Source organism: Oryx dammah, unplaced genomic scaffold (genome assembly GCF_014754425.2).
Source record: "Oryx dammah isolate SB20612 unplaced genomic scaffold, SCBI_Odam_1.1 HiC_scaffold_9, whole genome shotgun sequence".
In the NCBI taxonomy this organism is placed as follows: Eukaryota; Metazoa; Chordata; class Mammalia; order Artiodactyla; family Bovidae; genus Oryx; species Oryx dammah.
Window position 1 is genome coordinate 27,061,894 of NW_024070193.1, and position 23,842 is coordinate 27,085,735.

At 39.8% G+C, this 23,842-nt stretch overlaps 1 long non-coding RNA gene across 1 annotated transcript; it reads left to right on the forward strand.

Annotated features, from left to right (window-relative positions):
- The first annotated feature begins 1,258 nt into the window (after positions 1-1,258).
- LOC120868407 lies at positions 1,259-4,914 on the forward strand. Its single transcript, XR_005722219.1, has 2 exons — positions 1,259-1,306; positions 4,624-4,914. It is a non-coding gene; the product is annotated as an uncharacterized LOC120868407 (long non-coding RNA).
- The last annotated feature ends 18,928 nt before the right edge of the window (positions 4,915-23,842 follow it).

A 23,842-nucleotide genomic window follows, 5' to 3' on the forward strand; every position in this document is an offset into this window, starting at 1 on the left:
TTTTTAAAGAAAAGAGGCAGATCCCCAAAGTAAGGACACAGAAAAAGCAACAACCACAGATGTCCAGATGCCTACCATATTCCCTCTAACAAGCTTCCTGTGTAGAGTTTGAATTGATTTTTGATGGTAAACTTTTGCACCTCCCTTATGAGCAAACTGAAATTGTCAAGGCTGAAGTGGTTTGCTCAAGGTCATCCGGTAAGTTAATGACTAATCTATGAGATAACTAAGAGCTAGAGTTTCCTAGTCTCGAGCCTATTCCCATTGCACTATTTGGCCTCCCAGGTGCCCTATAAACCTGCTTCCCTTTTTTCCTTTCACTTGAAGCATAACTATTCCCATTTAGTATATCATATCTTATTACAGAATTATAAAGTAGACTGGCCAAATTGCAGTTCCACATACAGTATAAAACTGACCTTGTATATAATGAGTTGAAATTCCATAACCTGGGTAAGCCCAAGAAAATGAACCATGACTTAATAGCACTGCAGTGCAAGGATTATGTGTGGGAGGATTTCTTTTAACTTATTCTATAAGGTATGGGTGGTTTTTAGACATCACACTCTTCCTGAGATGATTTAAATCAGTTCAATAGCAAGGGTTTGTGCTTTATGAGCTGAAACTCTTAGTCGATAAACCCAATGGAAATCATTGCAAGGAACGAGGCTCTGACTGTGTTCATTTCACAGCCCCTCTTAACAGTCTGTGTTGTCCAGCCAGTATCCATGGTAATATTGTAGACTTTGTCCTTAAAGCAAATTACTATGAGGGAGTTTGGGGAATGGAAAAGAAAATAAGGCCGGGAGCCCATCAGGACATTGTGACTCTGGGCAAAGCACATCACCTCTGAATGTCACTTTCTTCATCTGTAAACTGTTGATATTTATCACTGCATGGCAAATGGAAGGCGGGGAGTAGAAACAGTGACAGATTTAATTTTCTTGGGCTCCAAAATCACTGTGAACAGTGGCTATAGCCATGAAAAGTAAAGACACTTAATCCTTGGAAAGCTATGACAAACCTAGACAGCATATTAAAAAGCAGAGACATCACTTTTGCCCATATAGTCGAAGCTATGGTTTTTCCAGTAGTCATATATGGATTTGAGAGTTGGACCTTAAAGAAGGCTGAGTGCAGAAGAACTGATGCTTTCAAACTGTGGTGCTGAAGAAGACTTTTGAAATTCCCTTGAACAGCAAGGAAATCAAACCAGTCAATCCTAAAGGAAATCAACCCTGACTATTCACTGAATGGACTGATTCTGAAGCTGAAGCTCCAATATTTTGGTCACCTGATGTAAAGAGTGGATTCATTGGAAAAGACACTGATGCTGAGGAAGACTGAGTAGAGGAGGAAAAGGGGGCAATAGAGGACAAGATGGTTAGACAGCATCACTGACTCAGTGGGCATGAGCCTGAGAAAATTCTGGGAGATAGTGAAGGACAGGGAAGACTGGTGTGCTGCAGTCCATGGGATCACAAAGAGTGGGACACAACTTAGCAAATGAACAACAGCAACAAGTTACTATCATCAGGCAAAGGTGAATTTAAAGATGGGAAATAATTCCTAGGTTATCTTTTCTTCAGACCACTGAATAAGTTTATAATTGTTGTGACTTTCCACAGAAATAGGTTACAAGTAACATAAGTGATTATAAGCAGTATACCAGAAAACCAAAATGATTGTTCATATAAGAATGGATGAAGGAAAAAAAAAAAAAAGAATGGATGAAGAAAAAAGAGGAATTAGTCATAAAATTGGTCCTCCTCACATTAATAAGAAAATATAGTAGGTAGCAAAATACTAACATGGAAAAAGTAAAAAATCAGTAATGCACGCATTTTCTCTTCAGCTGAATTGCACTTTCAGGAAATATGCAAAAGCATTCTGAAGTTACAACACTCTAGAATCCTTTGCAGTCACCTTGACATAGAAACAATATAATTAAGGACATCCAAAATTTTTTTATTATTCCACATGTCACAGGGAAACTGGAATGATTTTAACTATCATCATTCTTTGTTCTATGTATTATTTTTAAACCACAGATTTACACAGAAACGACCAACAGTCTTTGAGTAGTAAAGAGATTTGGGGTAGATTTTAAATTAGGTCTATTGTTATGACATGAGATACACTATGTGTTTATTAAGTGAGGAGGATAATTGCTGATTTGAATTTATTTCTCTGTCAATGTAGACAAGATTGTCTAATGTGTCTGATTTTTCTTAAACTGCTATAATATAGTATCAATTTATCAATTATGTGCTGTTATTACTCATTTGATAGAAAAAATAACAATTTCTAAATTATACTACTCAGGACTCTTCCAGTTGCAGATAGAAAAATTGACTTAAACTAGCTTAAGCAGAAAAAATGATTTATTGGCTCACATACATGAAAATAAACGATACCATGGTTTCAGGCATAGCTGGATCTGGTTGCTCAATGTCAGTGTGAATTATGCTCCTTTCTGACCTCTGCCATCCTCTCATTTGGTCTTGTTATCAAGTGAGGTCTTTTTGTGTGAACACAAGAGAGCTATCATCAGCTCCCGACTTATATTATCATCCTAATTACCTTAAACCCAACAGAACTTGTTTTTCAATTCATTCCAGTCAAAGTGCTGGTATTGTATCTCATTGAGGCAAGTTGGGCCACATGCCCGAACCTGAACCAATTACTGTAGTTTATAGAGTGAATTACGCTGATTGTCCAGACTCAAGTCACATGACTTCCACAGAACCTGGGGTCAGTCACACACAAATCATACTGACAAAGAGTGGAGATGACTTTCCTCCTCAAAGTGATGGATATGCTTTTTCTAAGAAGGTAGACTGCTTTAACATCAATAAAGTTCAGAAGTTGTATGTATGAAGCATGTGGCAAACTAAAAGGTTAATACCAAGCTACCTGGTGAGGATTACACTGAATGTTACTAAACTGTATGATTGATGGATTTTTAGAAAACAGCCATTTGTCAGCCACAAATTGCCAAAAATTAAGAGACTGCCCTCTATTGAATAATACCAAGTGAATTCTTGGTAACCAGGATCCCTAAATTTACTATTGTCTGAAAATTCCCTATTCTTGAGCAAGGCTTCAGGATCTAATACATTATGCTTTCTCTGTGTTTTCCAAATTAAATTATATTAAAATGTCACAGCTAATTAAAACTGGTACTGTTTCTATAGACCATCAGAAAAAGTCATAAATGTGAAAAATACCACCTGTTAAAGGTTTACCTGTGCAGTGGAATATCATGATTACTGGGATTAACCTTTTCTCCTATTCCCTTGGTGAAGTGACAAGCTTCACAGAATAGACAGTGATTATCACCATGTCAGGTCAGTTCTTAGGGCCACATCTCAGATTTACTGAGTCAGAAACTTTGGGAGTGGGTCTCATAGTCTGTATTTAATTAAGCCCTCCAACTGATTGTAAAGTTTAAGAACCGCCAACTGCTCAATATCAAGTGTGTGTTGTCAACAATTTTATATCAATAAAGATTCCATAAAAATTTTATTCTGATAGTATTAGCCGCAGTAGCAGTTGTAATAATTAATTACTAATCTCTTACTATAAGTCAGACATTGTACATACCTCATCTATGATCACACCTGCAGATATTAGGTGGTCTTATTCCCATTTTGCAGAAGAGGAAATTCAGGGGGGAAATGAAGTGACTATAAGGTCACACAGCAACTAAATAACATTAACCTTTATCATCCATCCTATTATGATTTTGTTGCTTAGAAAGCTACTCTCCTCGGGCAGCAATAGGGCAAGGGAGTAACAAGACTCAGACTTTTATAGACACAAAGCAGAATAGTGAAAGACCTTTCTATTCACATGAATGTAAACCTTGTCCATTTTTATTTTTAGTTGAATGGGAAAATAGAAGGTAGAGTTATTTTTAAATAGTGCATTTTCCATGGTAAAATGCAATATGCCTATCATAACAGGGTAGAATATGCAGGGATGGGGAGCCATCCTTTCCTTTTGTGAGTGACCTGTGAACTAGTACCAACAGTGCCATTTTATTTCAGCAGCAAGAGCAGTGCCCACCACACATTTATTGTATTAAAGGTCACTATGTTGACTGGATCAAAGGGCTGACCAAGTTCCCATTCCTTCTGCCAAGGTGGTTATGACAAGCAGAATTGGTGCAGTGTACCTCAGTGTGTCTTTTCTCTTGGCTCTGAGTCCTCTTGAGGTGCATAGTTTTGGAGAACCCTTTCTGTGCAGATTAGGGTCTTGCTAAATTTGAAGAAAGACCCAAATCCTCTCTTCATCGCTGCACCTTTTGTCATCAATCAGGAGAATCTATTCAGACAACTTGGATTCTCTCATTCAGGGAATGGCAAGCTCTTGAGGTGATCTGAACCCCCCACATACTCCATCCTTTTTATGAGAAGAAAGCAGTGTTACTCGGCCCTGAAGAATATCTTCGCCTCCATCTTTTCAGTGTCCCAAGAAGCACATTTTCCCCAACCTCACTCCCTGGTATGCATGCCCTAAAAGTGGAATCCCCTCCTCTTGAGTGTAGTGGGTTTTAATAATCAGGTAAACACTTTAGAAGAGGCTCTAATGGTCACTTGGGCCATCTGATGAAAAAAGCCAACCCACTGGAAAATATCCTCATGCTGCGAAAGATTGAAGGCAAAAGGAGAGGAGGGTGGCAGAGAGTGAGATGTTTAGATTAGCATCACCGACTAAATGGATACGAGTTTGAGCAAACTCTGGGAGATAGTGAAGGACAGAAGCCTGGCTGCTGTGGTCCATGGGGTCACAAAGAGTTGGATGGCTTAGCGACTGAACAACTGCTACTACTGATGGTCAGAGACAGAAAACTCTGAGAAACTCAAAGGTGCAGAGGCATGCATCCTGCTACTTTACTTTTACTAAAAAGAAAAGTTCCATTTAATGAATAGAGCCACATGAAAAAGACCTGAGCATGACCTCCGGGTGCTGAGGTCCCCAACTAACAGCTCACCAAAGGAAAAAGAAATCAGCCAGAAGGTGAATTCTGTCAGTAAGCTGAGGGAGCTTAGAAGTACATCTTTGTCTGGTCAAGCTTCCAGATGAGGACACGGCCAGCCAATACCTTGATATCACCTCTGTGAGACCCGGAGCAGAGTATCCAGCAGAAACCTGCCAGACTGCTGACATACAGAACTGTGAGGTGATAAATGTGTGCTGTTTTAAACTGCTAAATTTGAAGTAATTTGTTATGCAGCAATAGAAAACTAATACAACCTGTAACATGCTTAATCCTCCATCCAGAATACTATATTATGTAGCGGTAATTTCTAAGATTCTTATACCAAAACAAGATAATGTGGTTCTGAAACAAATGGAATGCAACACAGAAATGTTGTGATTCTCATGGACAATTAAGTTAAGAGGGTAGCATATTATATTATCCATTGTCCCTTCTTGCTTCTTAACCAGTTTAGTCTCCATTTCCCAGTGCAGTATTATGTTATGTGTCTGTTCTCGGCAGTTTGCAATTTTCTGGCTTCCAATGTGTTTACACAGTGATTCAAAATTGCAGTAGCATGTTTTGATTTTTTTAAACTGTTGAAACACTCTGATTCTATTAACAAATGCTGCAGTATTCCTAAGACTTTTTCCCTTGATATTGCTCATGTCTGCTGTGTTACAGAACTTATATTTTTGTTTTATAATACAGATACATCCGTGATAAAAGGTACAAAAGCCAACACAATTTATATATAATTTAATGTTTCAGATTGAAATTCAAAAATACATAGTCCAAGTCAAAATATATGAAACCTATACAGGCTGAAATTGCAGACCTAACTTTTAAGCTCATTAATATCAGTTTTTAATTTTTTTCTGAAACATGGTTAAACATGATATGAAAGCACCTACTCTATGACAAATCTTTTTTTTCTTTTTGCTGCCCTGTATTTGAAATGAGCTTGTGTTTTAGAGAAAAAGAAAGGGAAAGAATAATTGAAACTATCCTTCCTATTACCACCAAGCCTGATTTCTGAAGATGTTTTTTCTATTATTTAGTGTCTTCCATTTGTTTTACCTTACAAGTGTGATTCAGTTATCAGAACTTGAGGAAACTGAAACTGACCTATACGATTTCACCATGAACATTTCTACTCAAATCAGGAAAACTGAACTTTGTCACAAGACCTATTCCTTCAGGTCTTTTCTCTAAAATGAGAGTCTGCCTAAGTAAATGTCAATCCTTAGAGTCTAGATATTATCACCACGATCATCAATGTTAACTCACATTAATTATGCACTTCTGTGATCAGAGCTTTGCTAGGTGCTCATCCATTAATGAAATTTGATGGCTGCTATCTTGGGATTTGCTCCCTGGGTTCGCATGCCCTATGAAATTACCTGACTAACAGAGACTGAACCATGTGGAAGTTGCAGTTTGTCACCTCTATCCACAATTGACTTGGCATAATGCAAGCCATTTATGAAAGCTGATTTTTATGTCCACCACACACTGTGTCTGCTTTGCAGGTCCGACTATAAAGACTTAAAAGTTTTATTTCCTACACTTGTACCCATTCTTTACCAGACTCATTTGGGTAGCCACCCTGCTGTCACTGCTATTTAATGCAGCAGTTGCTGCTTGCTACTATTTTTTTTTTTAATAATACTTACTACATTCCAGATATGTTTTAATAGTGTATTGGTCAGCTAGTGCTGCATGGTAAATTATCCTGAGACTTACAGATAAAGATTCAGGACTGGCTTAGCTGGGTGGTTCCAGCTTAGGGCATCTGATGAGGTGGCAGTTAGATAGAGCCTAGGGACTGCAGTTTCTGAAGAGTTGATTGGGGCTGGAGAATCCAACTCTAAATTAACTTACTCATCTGGCTGGCAAGCAGAGGCTGGTTACTAGAAAAAGCCCTTACTTCCTTACCACTCAGACCCCTCTGTTAAGTGGCTAGGATCTCTTCTCAATGTGGCAGTTAGCTTCCATCAAAGCATGGAATCCAGGGAGAGCAAAGTGGTCATAGATCTGTATTTTGTAACCTAGCCTTGGAAAGCATGCACATTCTTTCTATAATATCTTATTGGTTACGTAGGTCAGCACTACTCCATGCAGAAAAGAACTACACAAGGGCAAGAATACCAGGTGGCAAGAATTATGGGGACCATCCTGAAAACTGACTACCAGATGTAGGTATATCATACAATTTTTGCTTACAGAATGTATTTTGTGCATGCTCTTCTCAACTATTAGATAAATTTCCTGTCTTGAAGGATGTACCTAAGAGAGTAGATTCTGAACATACTAAATGTAGTGACTTCACTTTCATGATATTAATGCCCAAATCTACATATTTGAAAATAATTACTGAACTATAACAGTCTGTCTCCATTCTAGGCACCAGAGATGCTGTCATGATTGAGGTAGGCAAGACACCAGCCCTCACAGAGCTTATAATTGAGGGACAAGAGACTTTGAATGAATAAATAGGGGTAATGCTGAGCATCAAAATGAAAACAAATTAGAGCTGAAATAGAAAATAATTGAAAAGTGGAGGTTACCTAAGATAGGGTCCCACCAATAATGTTTAGTCCTAGACCTCAAGCAAGACTGTAGAAACTGATAGGAAAATGGGCAACCCTGGGGAGTAGGGTCAAGTCAGAGAGAAAGAGCACAGTCATGTGCCTTTAGAGGAAGAAGCTTGGCCTGTTGAAGAGCTGGGAAAAAAAAAAAACCAAGCATGGCTGAGACACACTGAGTAGAGGGGAGAGCACTGACCAGAGGGGAGAGGGAGGAGAGGTGAGGATGCAGAGAAGACCGATGTGGAGGACCCACTTCCAAGCTGGCTGCTGGCAGGAGGCTTCAGTTCCTAGTCATATTCATATGGGCCTCTCCAGGGTGCTGCAGGTCACTTCTAAATGCAACAGGAGTCCTTGAATTTTAGTAGAGAATCAGAAGGATGTTCTTCATATTTTGGGTTCATCAGCCTTGCCACTAAGTAGAAAACAGATGGTCAGTTTCAGCTGCTTTTTTCTTCCCCTTTTTGTCCTCTTATAGGGCCAAGTGTCTTTAGCTTTAGATCTTGCAGTGTGCAGTCACTCTTTTTCTCCCTACTATTAGAATATTGCTAAAACAATAAGCACTTTTTGAAAAGTCAATCACTGAATGAGCCTAGCCAAAGTGAGAAGTTGAGACAATGATGGGGATGTTGGAGTAAGGAGATAGTTGCTATGGAGATATTCATCCTTATCTAGTAAGCATCTTTGCTTGGTTCTGTGTGTGTACATTCAGCCCTGTGGTTGCTCAGACACTGAGCAGCTAGATGAGATTACAATACACCCTCCAAGCCACAGGGGGAGCTGTCATCTTTCCACAATCTCAGGATATTGAACTCACCCTCAATAACATTCCTCAGGGTGCAGCATCCTTGAGTCACAAATGGTGGTTTTTATAAAAATATTTTAGGCAGAGGAAAAGTATGACACAAATCTAGTAGTGTTACCAGTTACTGTACACTTCAACAGAAATTGGTACTCGATTCTTTTGGGTGATATAATTAATCAGTTTTAGTATTCCATTGCCAGTAGAAAAGAAACCAACTCCAGCTAATACATGTAAAAAATAAATTTATTGGATGATGGCCAGGAGACTTGGGAAACTGAAGAGAATGTTGGATATAGAACTTTGGGGAGGTGGGCGGATAAAACGTAAACCTAAAATCACCATCTGTCCGTGAATTAGGATGTAGCATCTAATTTAGTGTCTTCAGATTGTCAATTCTGGAATGAATGGGTTCTAGCATTCATTTTTGTTGTTTATTTTCCTTTTTTGTGACATTTCTATTCATATTAAAAATCTTAAGAGAGAGTTTCTTTAACTTAGCGTATGTAGTTTCAGTTCAGTTCAGTTCATTTCAGTTCAGTCGCTCAGTCGTGCTGACTCTTTGTGACCCCATGAACCACAGCACGCCAGGCCTCCCTGTCCATCACCAACTCCCAGAGTCTACCCAAACCCATGTCCATTGAGTCAGTGATGCCATCCAACCATCTCATCCTCTGCCATCCCCTTCTCCTCCTGTCCTCAATCTTTCCCAGCATCAGGGTCTTTTCAAATGAGTCAGCTCTTCGCATCAGGTGGCCAAAATACTGGAGTTTCAGCTTCAACATCAGTCCTTCCAATGAATAGTCAGGACTGATTTCCTTTAGCATGAACTGGCTGGATCTCCTTGCAGTCCGAGGGACTCTCAAGAGTCTTCTCCAACACCACAGTTCAAAAGCATCAATTCTTCTGCACTCCACTTTATAGTCCAACTCTCACATCCATACATAACTACTGGAAAAACCATAGCCTTGACTAGACAGACCTTTGTTGACAAAGTAATGTCTCTGCTTTTGAATAGGCTGTCAAGGTTGATCATAACTTTCCTTCCAAGGAGTAAGCATCTTTTAATTTCATGGCTGCAATCATCATCTGCAGTGATTTTGGAGCCTAGAAAAATAAAGTCAGCCACTGTTTGGAGAAGTAATATTTCAGAAGAAAATCAGGGTGCTGTTACCAGAAGTGATATTTTCCCTTCTACTCTCAAATCCCTAAAGTTCAGCAGATAGGATATTGCATGTATGAAAGATATTAAATCTTAGGGAAAGTGTCATTAAGGCTGTGGATTCTACCAATACAGTCAAGACATTCAATTTACATATTTAAGTTAATTTGATCAGTAAACTACAGAAAGTCACATGCCATGTCTTTCTATGTAATAAACCTCCAATTTAGAAATTATACCCATAGTAAATGCTTGAAACCAGAGGGTGTGGCCTGCTTAAATCTTCTTGCCATTTGAGTCCCTGAAAGTTCTACTTTAATCCAGAAGAGCCTTTCACACATTCTTCCAATGTTGAATCAGATGAACTTTGATTTTAAACGTACTTGACGTTTGCCTATTTTAGTCTCAGGATGGGTGGTGGTGTTATTTAGTCATTAAGTCATGTCTGACTCTTTGTGACTCTGTGAACTTTAGCACTCCAGGTTTCCCTGTCCTTCACCATCTCCTGGAGTTTGCTCAAATTCATTTCCTTTGAGTCAGTGATGCCTGATGGATGTTATTATATATAAAACACAACCATGTAAAAATGACTTAACTTCAGAGTTGGTATTATTATTCATGTTATCATCTATATCTATATCTATACACACACACACACACACTGTGCTATACCATTGAGTTGTATTGAAGATAATTCTCAATTGATTCTGACTATCCCAGTCAAATACATTAGGATTGATTTCTTGGATTAGTTTAGAAATGGATTAGTTTCCATTAGAAAGAATGGATCATCTAGGCTATTGGTCTTGTCTTTGACATACTTTGACAACCCAGCATTCCACATCAACATCATACTGGGTGCCTTTGTCTGCCTTCTCATTCCTTCCAATTACTTAAAGAATACAGTCATTTCCTTAACCTACTGGGCATTGTTGGAATGATAATAACTTATAAATTCAATCAGGAATTAAACTCTATCTATAGAAGCTTCCCTGGTGGCTCAGAGATTAAAGTGTCTGCCTGCAATGCGGGAGACCAGGGTTCAATCCCTGGGTCGGGAAGATTACCCTGGAGAAGGAAATGGCAACCCACTCCAGTATTCTTGCCTGGAGAATCCCATGGACGGAGGAGCCTGGTGGGCTACAGTCCACGGGGTGGAAAAGAGTCGGACACGATTGAGAACTTCACTTTCACTTTCTATAGAAGCTGTAGTTCTTTGTGGCATAGGTAACACAATTCGGGTAGTCTTCCAAAATTTTCCAATTAAATTCCTTAGATGCTGTGAGATCTTTCCCTCTGTAAAAAACCTGGCATCATAAAGTTCTAGTCTTCTAACCACATGATCTCCGCAGGGTAGAAGAACAGTGCTTCCCAGTACAGTCTCAGAGTTCAGAGAGGCCAGAATTCAAATCCTAAAACCATTTTTCTGATCATGTGACTCTGGGAATTTTACTTTATTTCTTTGGGCCTCTGTTTCCTTGCTTTCAAATAAGTGTAATAATAAGTGAGGTTAAATAATTATACATGTTAAGTTCCTGTGTTTTGCACACAGTAAGAAATCAGAAAGGGTTTTAAGTTAGCAGCCGCCACTTCACTTTGCCCTTACAAAATGCTTTGTAAGATGTTCCCAGTCTCCTCTTATACAAACAGTCTTTGGTTATTTATTGTACTCATAAGAGAATCCATTGTCCCAGCCTTTTAAATAATGAATACTAGATGTTTTCTTCTGATGGTGACAAGGAAAGAGACCCCAGGGAGCAAGTGGGAACTATGCTACAATCTTAACTCAAGTGTCATAATAAGGAAGAAAGTTAAAGTTTTGTTAGAGGCTGTATATATCGTTACTGATCTGTGAAATAAAGGGCACTCAGATTTCTGCATTATTTAATCATATCAATATAAAGCTCCATAAAACTACTTTAAATTCAGTGATGCATCATTCATCCAGTGTGCCAAAGAGTTTAATTTTAAATTAGCATTGTTTTAACTGAAATCAAAACTATAAGGTAATGCTTAAGAGGAATAATAATAAAAACAAAACAACAACAATAATAAATAGATTGTACTCAGTGGGCCCAGAGTACTTTCCATGCATTATCTCACTTACTATCACACTAAGCAACATGCTTTTTAAAAGACATAAAAACACGCTCAGTCAGTTCAGTTCAGTCACTCAGTTGTGTCCGACTCTTTCCGACCCCATGAATCGCAGCATGCTAGGCCTCCCTGTCCATCACCCAACTCCCGGAGTTCACTCCATCGAGTCAGTGATGCCATCCAGCCATCTCATCCTCTGTCGTCCCCTTCTCCTCCTGCCCCCAGTTCCTCCCAGCATCAGTGTCTTTTCCAAAAAGTCAACTCTTCGTATGAGGTGGCCAAAATACTGGAGTTTCAGCTTTAGCATCATTCCTTCCAAAGAAATCCCAGGGCTGATCTCCTTCAGAATGAACCAGTTGGATCTCCTTGCAGTCCAAGGGACTCTCAAGAGTCATCTCCAACTCCACAGTTCAAAAGCATCAATTCTTCGGTGCTCAGCTTTCTTCACAGTCCAACTCTCACATCCATACATGACCACAGGAAAAACCATAGCTTTGACTAGCTGGACCTTAGTCAGCAAAGTAATGTCTCTGCTTTTGAATATGCTGTCTAGGTTGGTCATAACTTTTCTTCCAAGGAGTAAGTGTCTTTTAATTTCATGGCTGCAATCACCATCTGCAGTGATTTTGGAGCCCAAAGAATAAAGTCTGACACTGTTTCCACTGTTTCCCCATCTATTTGCCATGAAGTGATGGGACCAGAGGCCATGATCTTCGTTTTCTGAATGTTGAGCTGTAAGCCAACTGTTTCACTCTCCACTTTCACTTTCACCAAGAGGCTTTTTAATTCCTCTTCACTTTCTACCATAAGGGTGGTGTCATCTGCATGTCTGAGGTTATTGATATTTCTCCCGGCTATCTTGATTCCAGCTTGTGCTTCTTCCAGCCCAGCATTTCTCATGATGTACTCTGCATATAAGTTAAATAAGCAGGGTGACAATATACAGCCTTGACATACTCCTTTTCCTATTTGGAACCAGTCTGTTGTTCCATGTCCAGTTCTAACTGTTGCTTCCTGACCTGCATATAGGTTTCTCAAGAGGCAGGTCAGGTGGTCTGGTATTCCCATCTCTTTCAGAAATTTCCAGTTTATTGTGATCCACAGAGTCAAAGGCTTTGACATGGTAAATAAAGCAGAAATAGATGTTTTTCTGGAACTCTCTTGCTTTTTCCATGATCCAGTGGATGTTGGCAATTTGGTCTCTGGTTCCTCTGCCTTTTCTAAAATCAGCTTGAACATCTGGAAGTTCACAGTTCACGTATTGCTGAAGCCGGGCTTGGAGAATTTTGAGCATTACTTTACTAGCATTGGAGATGAATGCAATTGTGTGGTAGTTTGAGCATTCTTTGGCATTGCCTTTCTTTGGGATTGGAATGAAAACTGACCTTTTCCAGTCCTGTGGCCACTGCTGAGTTTTCCAAATTTGCTGGCATATTGAGTGCAGCATTTTTACAGCATCATCTTTCAGGATTTGAAATAACTCAACTGGAATTCCATCACCTCCACTAGCTTTGTTCATAGTGATGCTTTGTAAGGCCCACTTGACTTCACATTCCAGGATGTCTGGCTCTAGGTGAGTGATCACACCATTGTAATTATCTTGGTCATGAAGATCTTTTTTGTACAGTTCTTCTCTGTATTCTTGTCACCTCTTCTTATTATCTTCTGCTTCTGTTAGGTCCATACCATTTCTGTGCTTTATCGAGCCCATCGTTGCATGAAATGTTCCCTTGGTATCTCTAATTTTCTTTAAGCAATCTCTAGTCTTTCCCATTCTGTTGTTTTCCTCTATTTCTTTGCATAGATCTCTGAGGAAGGCTTTCTTATCTCTCCTTGCTATTCTTTGGAACTCTGCATTCAGATGCTTATATCTTTCCTTTTCTCCTTTGCTTTTCACTTCTCTTCTTTTCACAGCTATTTGTAAGGCCTCCCCAGATAGCCATTTTGCTTGTTTGCATTTTTTTCCCATGGGGATGGGCTTGATCCCTGTTTCCCGTACAATGTCACGAACCTCATTCCATAGTTCATCAGGCACTCTATCTATCAGATCTAGGCCCTTAAATCTATTTCACACTTCCACTGTATAATCATAAGGGATTTGATTTAGGTCATACCTGAATGGTCTAGTGGTTTTCCCTACTTTCTTCAATTAAAGTCTGAATTTGGAAATAAGTAGTTCATGATCTGAGCCACAGTCAGCCCCTGGTCTTGTTGTTGTTGACTGTATAGAGCTTCTCCATCTTTGGCTGTAAAGAATATAATCAATCTGATTTCGGTGTTGACCATCTGGTGATGTCCATGTGTAGAGTCTTCTCTTGTGTTGTTGGAAGAGGGTGTTTGCTATGACCAGTGCATTTTCTTGGCAAAACTCTATTAGTCTTTGCCCTGCTTCATTCCACATTCCAAGGCCAAATTTGCCTGTTACTCCAGGTATTTCTTGACTTCCTACTTTTGCATTCCAGTCCCCTATAATGAAAAGGATATCTTTTTTGGGTGTTAGTTCTAAAAACAAACTGCTACTGCTAAGTCGCTTCAGTCGTGTCCAACTCTGTGCAACCCCATAGACAGCAGCCCACTAGGCTCCTCTGTCTCTGGGATTCTTCAGGCAAGAATACTGGAGTGGAGTGCCATTCCCTTCTCCAGTGCATGAAAGTGAAAAGCAAAAGGGAAGTCGCTCAGTCGTGCCGACTCTTAGCGACCCCAGGGACTGCCACCTACCAGGCTCCTCCATCCATGGGACTTTCCAGGCATGAGTCCTGTAGTGGGGTGTCATTGCCTTCTTTGAAAAACATGCTAAGAACATAGAAATTGAGGCTACGACAGTCTGAGTTGAAATTTGGGCTATGTAGCATTAGCCAGTTATTCTTCATGTTATAGGAAGGGGGGCCCCTCCAGATCCCCAAGAGTGGGCTCTTGTCTAACACTCAGAAAAAAATTGTCTGAGGAAACATGTGCTGGCAAAGCAAGAGACTTATTGGAAGAGGGCCCCCAGGGGGAGAGCAGCAGGTTAAGGGAACCCAGGAGAACTGCTCTGCTGTGTGGTTTGCACTCTTGGGTTTTATGTTGATGGGATTAGTTTCCGGTTGTCTTTGGCCCATCATTCTGGCTCAGAGTCCTTCCTGGTGGCTCATGCATTGCTCAGCCAAGATGGATGCTAGCAAGAGGGATTCTGGGAGGTGGATGGACACACAGTGTCTCCTTTTGACCTTTCCTGAACTCTTCCAGTTGGTGGTAGCTTATTAGTTCCATGTTCTTTACCAGGACCTCTTGTTGTAAAACAACTCATGCGAATGATTACTAGAGAGCCTGGCCAGGGTGGACAGTTTCAGTCCGTGTGCTTCCCCTAACACTGACATTCTACTTTCACCATCTGGAAAAAAAGAATTACATAACTCCTGAAAAATGGAGGGTTGGAGAAAATCTAGGTGATGGAGTGTTCAAGTTTTTAGATAAAACACCAGAAGCATGATCCATGGAAAAAATGCCGATAAACCAGTCTTTACTAAAATAAAGCATCTGCTCTGTGAAACACTTTACTAAGAGAATGGAAAGACAAACTGCAGACTTAGAGAAAATATGTGCAAAACATATATCCAATAAAGCCATTAGAATGGCTGAAATCCTAGAAACTGACAACAGCAACTGCTGCCAAGTATGTGAAGCAACAGGAATTCTCTATTTACTACTACTGGAAATGGAAACTGGCCCAGCCACTTTGAGAAATGTTTGGCAGTTTGTTACAAAGCTAAACATTGTCTTACCATATGACCCAGCAATCATGCCCCTAGGATATATGCACAGCTGATTCTAAAGTTTATGTCTACACTAAAATGTGCATGTAAATATTTATAGCAGCTTTATTCATAATCACTTCAAACTGGAAGATATCCTTCAACAGGTGAATGTATAAACAAAATGTGGTATGTCCGTAACACAGAAGCCATAGCCATAAAGAGAAATGAGCTATCAAATCATGAAAAGATACAGAGAAAAGAAATGCATATTTCTCCATGAAACAAAAGTTTACAGGCACGATTCCAACTATATGACATTCACAAAAAGTAAAACTTCAGAGATCTTTAGGAACAGAAAATAGTTCAGCGATTGCCAGAGATAGAGAAGTTCAGAGTTGAATAGATAAAGCACAGGGGATCTTCAAATGTGGTGAAACTATTCTGTATGATTCTCTAATTGTGGATACATGACACTGTGCATTTGTCAAAACTCATTGAAACTTACAAAAGAAAGAATAAATCTTAATGTTTACCAATATACAAAAGTCATTTGAGAGGTCTAGGTAATCCCAAATGAAAGCAAAAGTAAAACTATTTATAATAAAACATAGCCTCATTGAAAGGAGTGGGAAAAAAACAACAGTGATAAGTAATTTGGGGAATAAGTAAAGCTTGTAAAACAAAAGGTAAAAGAAGCTGTGTATAAATACTGTACTCTAGCTGCTAATGATGTATCCACAAGAGTTAAATGTGTATAAAATCGTGTACATGGTAAGTGAAAAGCGTTAGTAACTCAGTCGGGTCCAACTCTTTGCGACTCCATAGACTGTAGCCCACCAGGCTCCTCTGTCCATTGGATTCTTCAGGCAGGAATACTGGAGTGGATTGCCATTCCCTTCTCCAGGGGATCTTCCTGACCCAGGGATCGCGCTCAGGTCTCCTGCATCGCAAGTAGATTCTTTACCATCTGAGCCAACTAAACACACATGTATCTTCTTGCAGTAGTGCTGAGTACATATAATGCTCAGATCTTGGTTCCTAATGCCACTATCTGATAAAAGAATGCAGGACTCTTTGAAGAAATGGCTAAATCAAGGATTGGGGCAGAAAATAAACAAGATGAGCCTAGGACATCTTACAGTGCCAAAAAGTGACGAAGTGCACAAGAAACCAGACATCCCACACTGAGTCAAAAAAGATCATAGACACCAATGGAAAGAACTCCCAATGAGCAAAATTGGGGGTGGGGGGAATTTGAGCAAGAAAATAAAGTAGTAGTGAATTGTAACCCAAAGTTTAAAATAAATAGCTGTGAGTCCACAGCGTTTCCTGTTTCTGTGGGCATACGCTAAATTGCTTCAGTCGTGTCTGACCCTTTGTGACCCCATGGACTGTAGCCCGCCAGGTTCCTCTGTCCATGGGATTCTCCAGGCAAGAACCCTGGAGTCGGTTGCCATTTCCTCCTCTAGGGGATCTTCCCAACCCAGGGATGCAACCCATGTTTCTTATGTCTCTTACATTAGCAGGTGGGTTCTTTACCACTAGTGCTGCCTGGGAACCCACTATAAGTAAATAATGGAATACATAAACACCTGGAAAAGAATAAAGAAATCTACTATGTAAAATAATTGCAAATAATTTATGTAGATACCCCCTCTCCTCAAGGAGATGGGTGCAAAACTCCCCATGCTTTAAGTGTGGGCTGTTAATAGTGATTTCCTTCTAAAGTGAACAGTGTAGAAAGGGTGACAAGGACCAGTAACTTTACAGTGAAGAAATAGAGCCAACATCACCTCAGCCAGGGGACTGAGACTGACATACACGGTGATGCCATGTTGACAGTATGTTCCTTTTTTATAAGAGATGAACATGAAACTTGGTCTCTGTGGTTTTCCTCTTCAAAACTGGTAATCTCAGTCTTACCATTAGAAAAACATCTAAATTGAGGGATATTCTACAAATTATATGACTGGTACTCTTCAAATCTGTCAAGATAATGAGAAAACAAGGAAAATCTGAGAAACTCTTTCAGTCAAGGGAAACCTAAGAAAACATGGTGCTTGAATGATAGGGATCCTGGATGGTGTCCTAGACTAGAAAAAGGACATTGGGCATAAAACTAAGAAAATTTGGTTAAGCTCTAGTTAATAATAAAGTGTCAGTATTGAATTACTAATTACAACAAATATACCATACTAGTGAAAAATAATTATATATAATAGCAAAACTGGAATGGAGGATATAGGAACTCTACTATAGTCACAGTTTTTCTGTTCAAAAATAAAGGTTAATTTTTTTTAACGGAGAGTTGGTATAAGTGAGATAATGTACATTCCAAAAATTTTACATGTATGGATTTATTTCATTTTTGATAAATGCACTTAATAACTCATAAAATCTTCATGATAACCCTGTGTATCGCCTAACTCAGACGGTAAAGCGTCTGTCTACAACATTCAGAAAACGAAGATCTTGGCATCCGGTCCCATCACTTCATGGGAAATAGATGGGGAAACAGTAGAAACAGTGTCAGACTTTATTTTTGGGGCTCCAAAATCACTGCAGATGGTGACTGTGGCCATGAAATTAAAAGACGCTTACTTCTTGGAAGAAAAGTTACGACCAACCTAGACAGTATATTCAAAAGCAGAGACATTACTTTGCCGACTAAGGTCTGTCTAGTCAAGGCTATGGTTTTTCCTGTGGTCATGTATGGATGTGAGAGTTGGACTGTGAAGAAGAGAGTTTGAACTGTGGTGTTGGAGAAGACTCTTGAGAGTCCCTTGGACTGCAAGGAGATCCTACCAGTCCATTCTGAAGGAGATCAACCCTGGGATTTCTTTGGAAGGGATGATGCTAAAGCTGAAGCTCCAGTACTTTGGCCACCTCATGCAGAGTTGACTCATTGGAGAAGACTCTGATGCTGGGAGGGATTGGCGGCAGGAGGAGAAGGGACGACCCAGGATGAGATGGCTGGATGGCATCACGGACTCAATGGATGTGAATCTGAGTGAACTCCGGGAGATGGTGATGGACAGGGAGGCCTGGCGTGCTGCAATTCATGGGGTCGCAAAGAGTCGGACATGACTGAGCCACTGAACTGAACGGAACTGAACTGAACTGAACAATGCGGGAGACCCAGGTTTGATCCCTGGGTCTGGAAGATCCCCTGGAGAAGAAATGGCAATCCACTCCAGTACTATTGCCTGGAAAATCCCATGGGCAGAGGAGCCTGGTAGGCTACAGTCCATGGGGTTGCAAAGAGTCGGACATGACTGAGCGACTTCACTCATTATCATTTTTATTTTGAATGGTATTTAGATTGGGAGAAAATGAATACCCTTCACAGTAAACCTCTAAAAATAGGCTAAATGGTTTGTATTTGTATGGCTTTTGGGGGAGGGTCCAAAGCACTCACCATGTCTTCAGGTCTTTAAACAATATGTTCCCCAGAAGTTGAATCAGCATCCTGCAGAACATGATGGTTCAATGTTCCAGAATTATTTCAATGTGAAGAATTCCAGCTTTTCAATTATAAATGTAGAAGCCTAATAAAGAGTCCTAAAATTTCCATTTACATGTATTTAAATAAATGAAAAATTCAAGTTATCTTCTCAACATTGAATGACAAGTACCTTTAAGCTATGAATGCTGTTCTAAAGTCTCAGTTCATACCATGTTTTGATGGAATGATGCATTTAGGAGAATCAAATGTGACTTAATATAGAGGTTAATTATTATAGTCTTTTAAAGGGCAAAAATGTACTTCTGATAATCCAGATTCTTATTTATTGTGGTTAGTTACCAAATTACCACATGCTTGTTGGGGAATAAGTAGCAGCTGCTCCTTTAGAGAACCTTCCCTGGTGGCTAAGCAGTAAAAGAATTGACCTGCAATGCAGGAGATGTGGGTTCAATCCCTGGTTCAGGAAGATCTCCTGAAGGAGGAGATGCAACCCATTCTATATGCTTACCTGGAAAACCCCATGAACAGAGGAGCCTGGTGGGCTACAGTCCATGGGGTTGTTGGTCTTAGAGTTTATCATTGCTCATCAGTCCCATTGTCTTGTACTTTTATATCTGTGTATAACTTCATGCTTGATCCTCTAGCGGTCCAGTTTATGAAATCGAGTAACTCCTACCTTCAAATATTAAATGCATCCAGATAGAAGAGAGACAGAACTTATTCTCTGGAGTGTTGGGGAGCAAAACTTATATAAAGGTTAACACTTAAGTTTCAGTTTCATTAACCTGAGGCATGTATTGACTTATGAGGTGTAGATCTCTTCTGCCTGCAATAGCTGATGTAAAGGAGTATCTGAATTTGGGGTGGACTGAATGAATGGCCCCTGAATTTCTGTCACACTTTGAAAGTATACAGTTGTTTCTCTGGTAACATCAAGTTTCTTACCGCCCATGACTATCACAAATATAACTTCATTTCATCTTCTCTAAATGTGAAATCCTTTCGAATGTCCTTGATACTGCTGAAGGATGTCTAAATAGTACTGCTTAATTCCTAAGCATTCTTTTTTTTTTTGAAATTATTTTAAACCAAGATGTTCTCTAAAAGGATTTATAACTTACCATTAGAAATCCTCTTCATTGCATTTTAGCACTTTAGGATTTTGTTGGGATTACGAAGGGGATTTCTTTTTATCACGAGGGAAATATGGTTGCAGCTATTATATCTTAAAAGTATAAATCGTAGACATAGTTTGACAGTGAGAAATGAATTTATATTCCACACCGAACTAGTCTTCCTTATAACCCAAAGACATTTTTTAAAACAATTTTAATTTCACAAGAAGTATAATAAAAGAAAACCCAGGGGAGTTCAATCCACCTGTTTACTAATATATACATTATTGAATATCAAAATATAGTTTAGAAAGCACAGTACTTAGGAAGCAGTGCTATTATAGCGCTCTGACTCTTCTTGTTCAGCTCTGTCAATAACAGTTGTACATAAATACAGATGTCTATATAATCACTTACTCTAGTCCTGTTTCTGCATCCAGTCCACTCAACCTGCTTTCTTATGAACTGTCAGAGAAGAGCCACTCTTTGCCCTTAGGAGGTCCCTCTTCTCACATGTGGCTGATTGCTTTCTTCTAGGCCTGCCAGAGAACACATCTCTCATATTTCACCTTTTAAATGGGTCATCTCATTCAGTCAGTTTCATCTCCAGGATGATCTCCCTTTTGATTAACTCAAAGTTAACTGATTAGTAATCTGTAATAGTGAATGCTATCCTATCATATCACTGATCCTGCTCATGGTCAAGGGAAGAAATTCAACAACATGTATATACCAGGGAGCAGGAACCTTGGGGACCACCCTCAATGCTTCCTGTTTCAGATAGGTAGGTACCAGGTTGGGCTCAACATTGGTTGTGAGTCTGGAGATTGTAGTTTGTTACCAGAACAAATAGAATACTTTGTACCTACTGGGCAAACTGAAAACAAGATCTTCAGCAGTTATCAAAGCATAAGGAAGTTTTGTCCTCTCCAACTATTTTTGGACTTAATATGACAGTTGATAAGTTTCATATGGCCCCTTAGTTATTTATTAATTGTGTTATTTACCTGTGGCTTAATTACACAAGAGGCAATACAAACTGTAGTAGAGCCTGAATTAGACCTTTGAAACCAACCAGTCTTAATTAGAAAAAATGCCATTTAGCTTTTAAATTCAGTTCATTTATTAGCTCAGTAAGACAAACTATTGTATGTCACTGGGACAGGTACCCTCAAAGAGCTTATAATTTTGTAACATAAACATGCAAACAGTATCTTCACTACAAGGCTGAATGATGTCAGTGCGACATGAGTGAACATACAAACTGTCCTCCTGAGTGAACAAATCAGAGAAAGACAAATAGTTTATATCACTTATATGTGGCATCTTCAATTAAAAAAAGGAGGGTACAAATGAACTTATCTGTAAAACAGAAGTAGAATTACAGATGTAGAAAACAAACTTATGAATACTAGGGGGTAAGGAAGGGAGAGATAAATTGGGAGATTGGGATTGACATGTACATACTGCTGTGTATAAAATAGATAGCTAATAAGGACCTACGTATTAGTAAGGATGTGAAACTCTACTCAGTGCTCCGTGGTAACCTAAAAGGGAAGAAAAATTTTAAAAGTGGGGATATATGTATACATATGACTGACTTTGCTGCACAGCAGAAAATAATACAATGTTGTAAATCAACTATACTCTTTTTTTTTTTTTAAGTAAGTGAGATCTTGTGAATCTCAGGTGCATGCGCACAGTCTCAGTTGTGTCGACCCCATGGACTGTCACCCACCAGGCTCCTCTGTCCATGGAATTCTCCAGGGAAGAATACTGGAGTGAGCTGCCATTTCCTGACCCAGGGATTGAACCCACATCTCCTGCATTGGCAGGCAGATTCGCTGCACCACCTGGGAAGTGGCTCTCAGACGAGGAAGTGCTTAATTCAAACCGAGTTCATTCCCACAGATGTGGGGGCATGTGTACCAAGGGCTGGCAGCAGAATAGGGTAGCAAATGTAATACTCACTACAGCTTGAAGGTGCAGAGAAGATGGAATTTCTTTAATTTGTTTATAATTAATATGGTCTTTTCCCTAAATCCTTTACCCGCTCGTTAGTGCAGTGAAGAAGAACAACTCCGGGGGAATGTCCAGTCAGGTTTTACAATTTGTCTGATCTGTTCCCACAGTCGCTTTAGGGAGATTTCAGGACCTTGTACAGAAATGACCAGGGGAAAACACATTCAGCTTCTCAGGTTTCCACCATCATCTCCAAGATATTCTCCAGGATGGTGCACACGGGGAAGGCATGGCTCTCTCAGTCTCTTCGTGGAGAAGATGAATCGAGGCCCTTGGGTCAAGGTGTCCTGGGCTCCTCTGTCCACTGAGTGGTAGTCCTTCTTCACGTCTTCCTTGTTTGTGCTGTTGGCTTTGGGAATCTTGACTAGTCTCTCTTGTTTTCACTCGAGTGCATGGAGCTCCTGGCTGACATAGCCTTACATTGTTCCTACTGGCATGGGTGCCTCTGCAGACCACCTGTGACCTCCATCAAGATCCGGCTTCCGTGGTTTGCATGAGGGCCTGAGTCACAGACCTTTTACTCCTGCTTATGCACACCTGTCAGAAGCCCCCCAGTCACATCCTCAGCAGCCTCTAGTCCTATCCCTACCACACAAGAATCAAATGTGGCTCAGGGAGTCTATGTCTGAGGGCTTCCCTCTACCTGCTCTTGTGTCGAACAATGTCCTCAAACTGGGGTAAGAAGCAGCCCAAAGACTGTCTTGTTCCAGTACCAGATGCCAGTTTTCATTTGCTCATCTGATTACCTCCACTCATTGGGCTCTGGCTGGAGTGAACAATTAAGGCCCAGTTTCTCTCCCTTTCTCTTCTCTGCTCTCTTTCCCTTCTCTGCTCTCTTTCCCATCATTTACTAGGGCCCCAAAAGGATGGGTTTGTCCCTGTTCGTCTTTTGTCTGGATATTCTTTATATAAAACCCTAACACAAAGAGACTAGGTTGCCTCTTGATATGTTAAAGGAGAATAAAATAATTTCAACTGTATTTTCTCAAGAAAATAGCCTGGCTTGAAAGGCAAGTGTTTTGCGACAACATTTACTTTCGTTTTTAATAATAGAAGCAAAAAGCTACCCTACACTCCTGACTCCCCTCCTCTTCTACCTTGAAGCAAATGGAGGCACAAACAATTAAGGAAAAAGTAAAAAAAAGTCAAACTGAAAAGAGAGAAAGCACATTAATGTCCTTATAAATCATTTCAGAGAAGGTTATGTAGTATTTCAACAAGCTGAGTATTTAGGTAGAGGGAAGAGAATGAGCAAATACACAGTGGGGACATTTTCAATGACTAGAATACCCAATAAATAGGATGTGACTGTGCTTTCTGATTCTTCTAACCTCTTAAGATGCACCACCAAAAATCATGATAATTTGCCATATAAGCTGAACACAGAAATTGCTCCTGATTTGTGTAGTAGAATGAGAATTCACGGTGTGTTTGTTGAACACAGAAATATAATAGGGAATGACACCTGGAGGTTGCTTTGGGGCCAGTTGTCGAGAGCTGATTCCCTCAAGATGAATAATGGTTGGTCCTGAGCAAGCCAAAACTCCTCCAACTTTTTATTTTCATGATTTTATTGAGGGTGAGAAGAATGCAAGAGAAAGCCTGACTTATTTAAGCTTGTGCTTCTGATTTACAAGAGAAAGGCTCACACATGCAGCACCATGCATTTTCAGAAGAACTGCAGGGAGCCTGAGGAATAAAGGCTGACAGGGTTCAGCTTGTCCTTTAGGGCAGACTTTATCTGATGTCACTGAGAAAGAAATCTGCTGTTAGATAATTGTTCTTTTCATAAGATAAATTTCATGCCAGAGAGGAAAGCACTATATTGTCCTTCCCATCTCCTCTTCTGATAGATCTTTATTTGCAGAA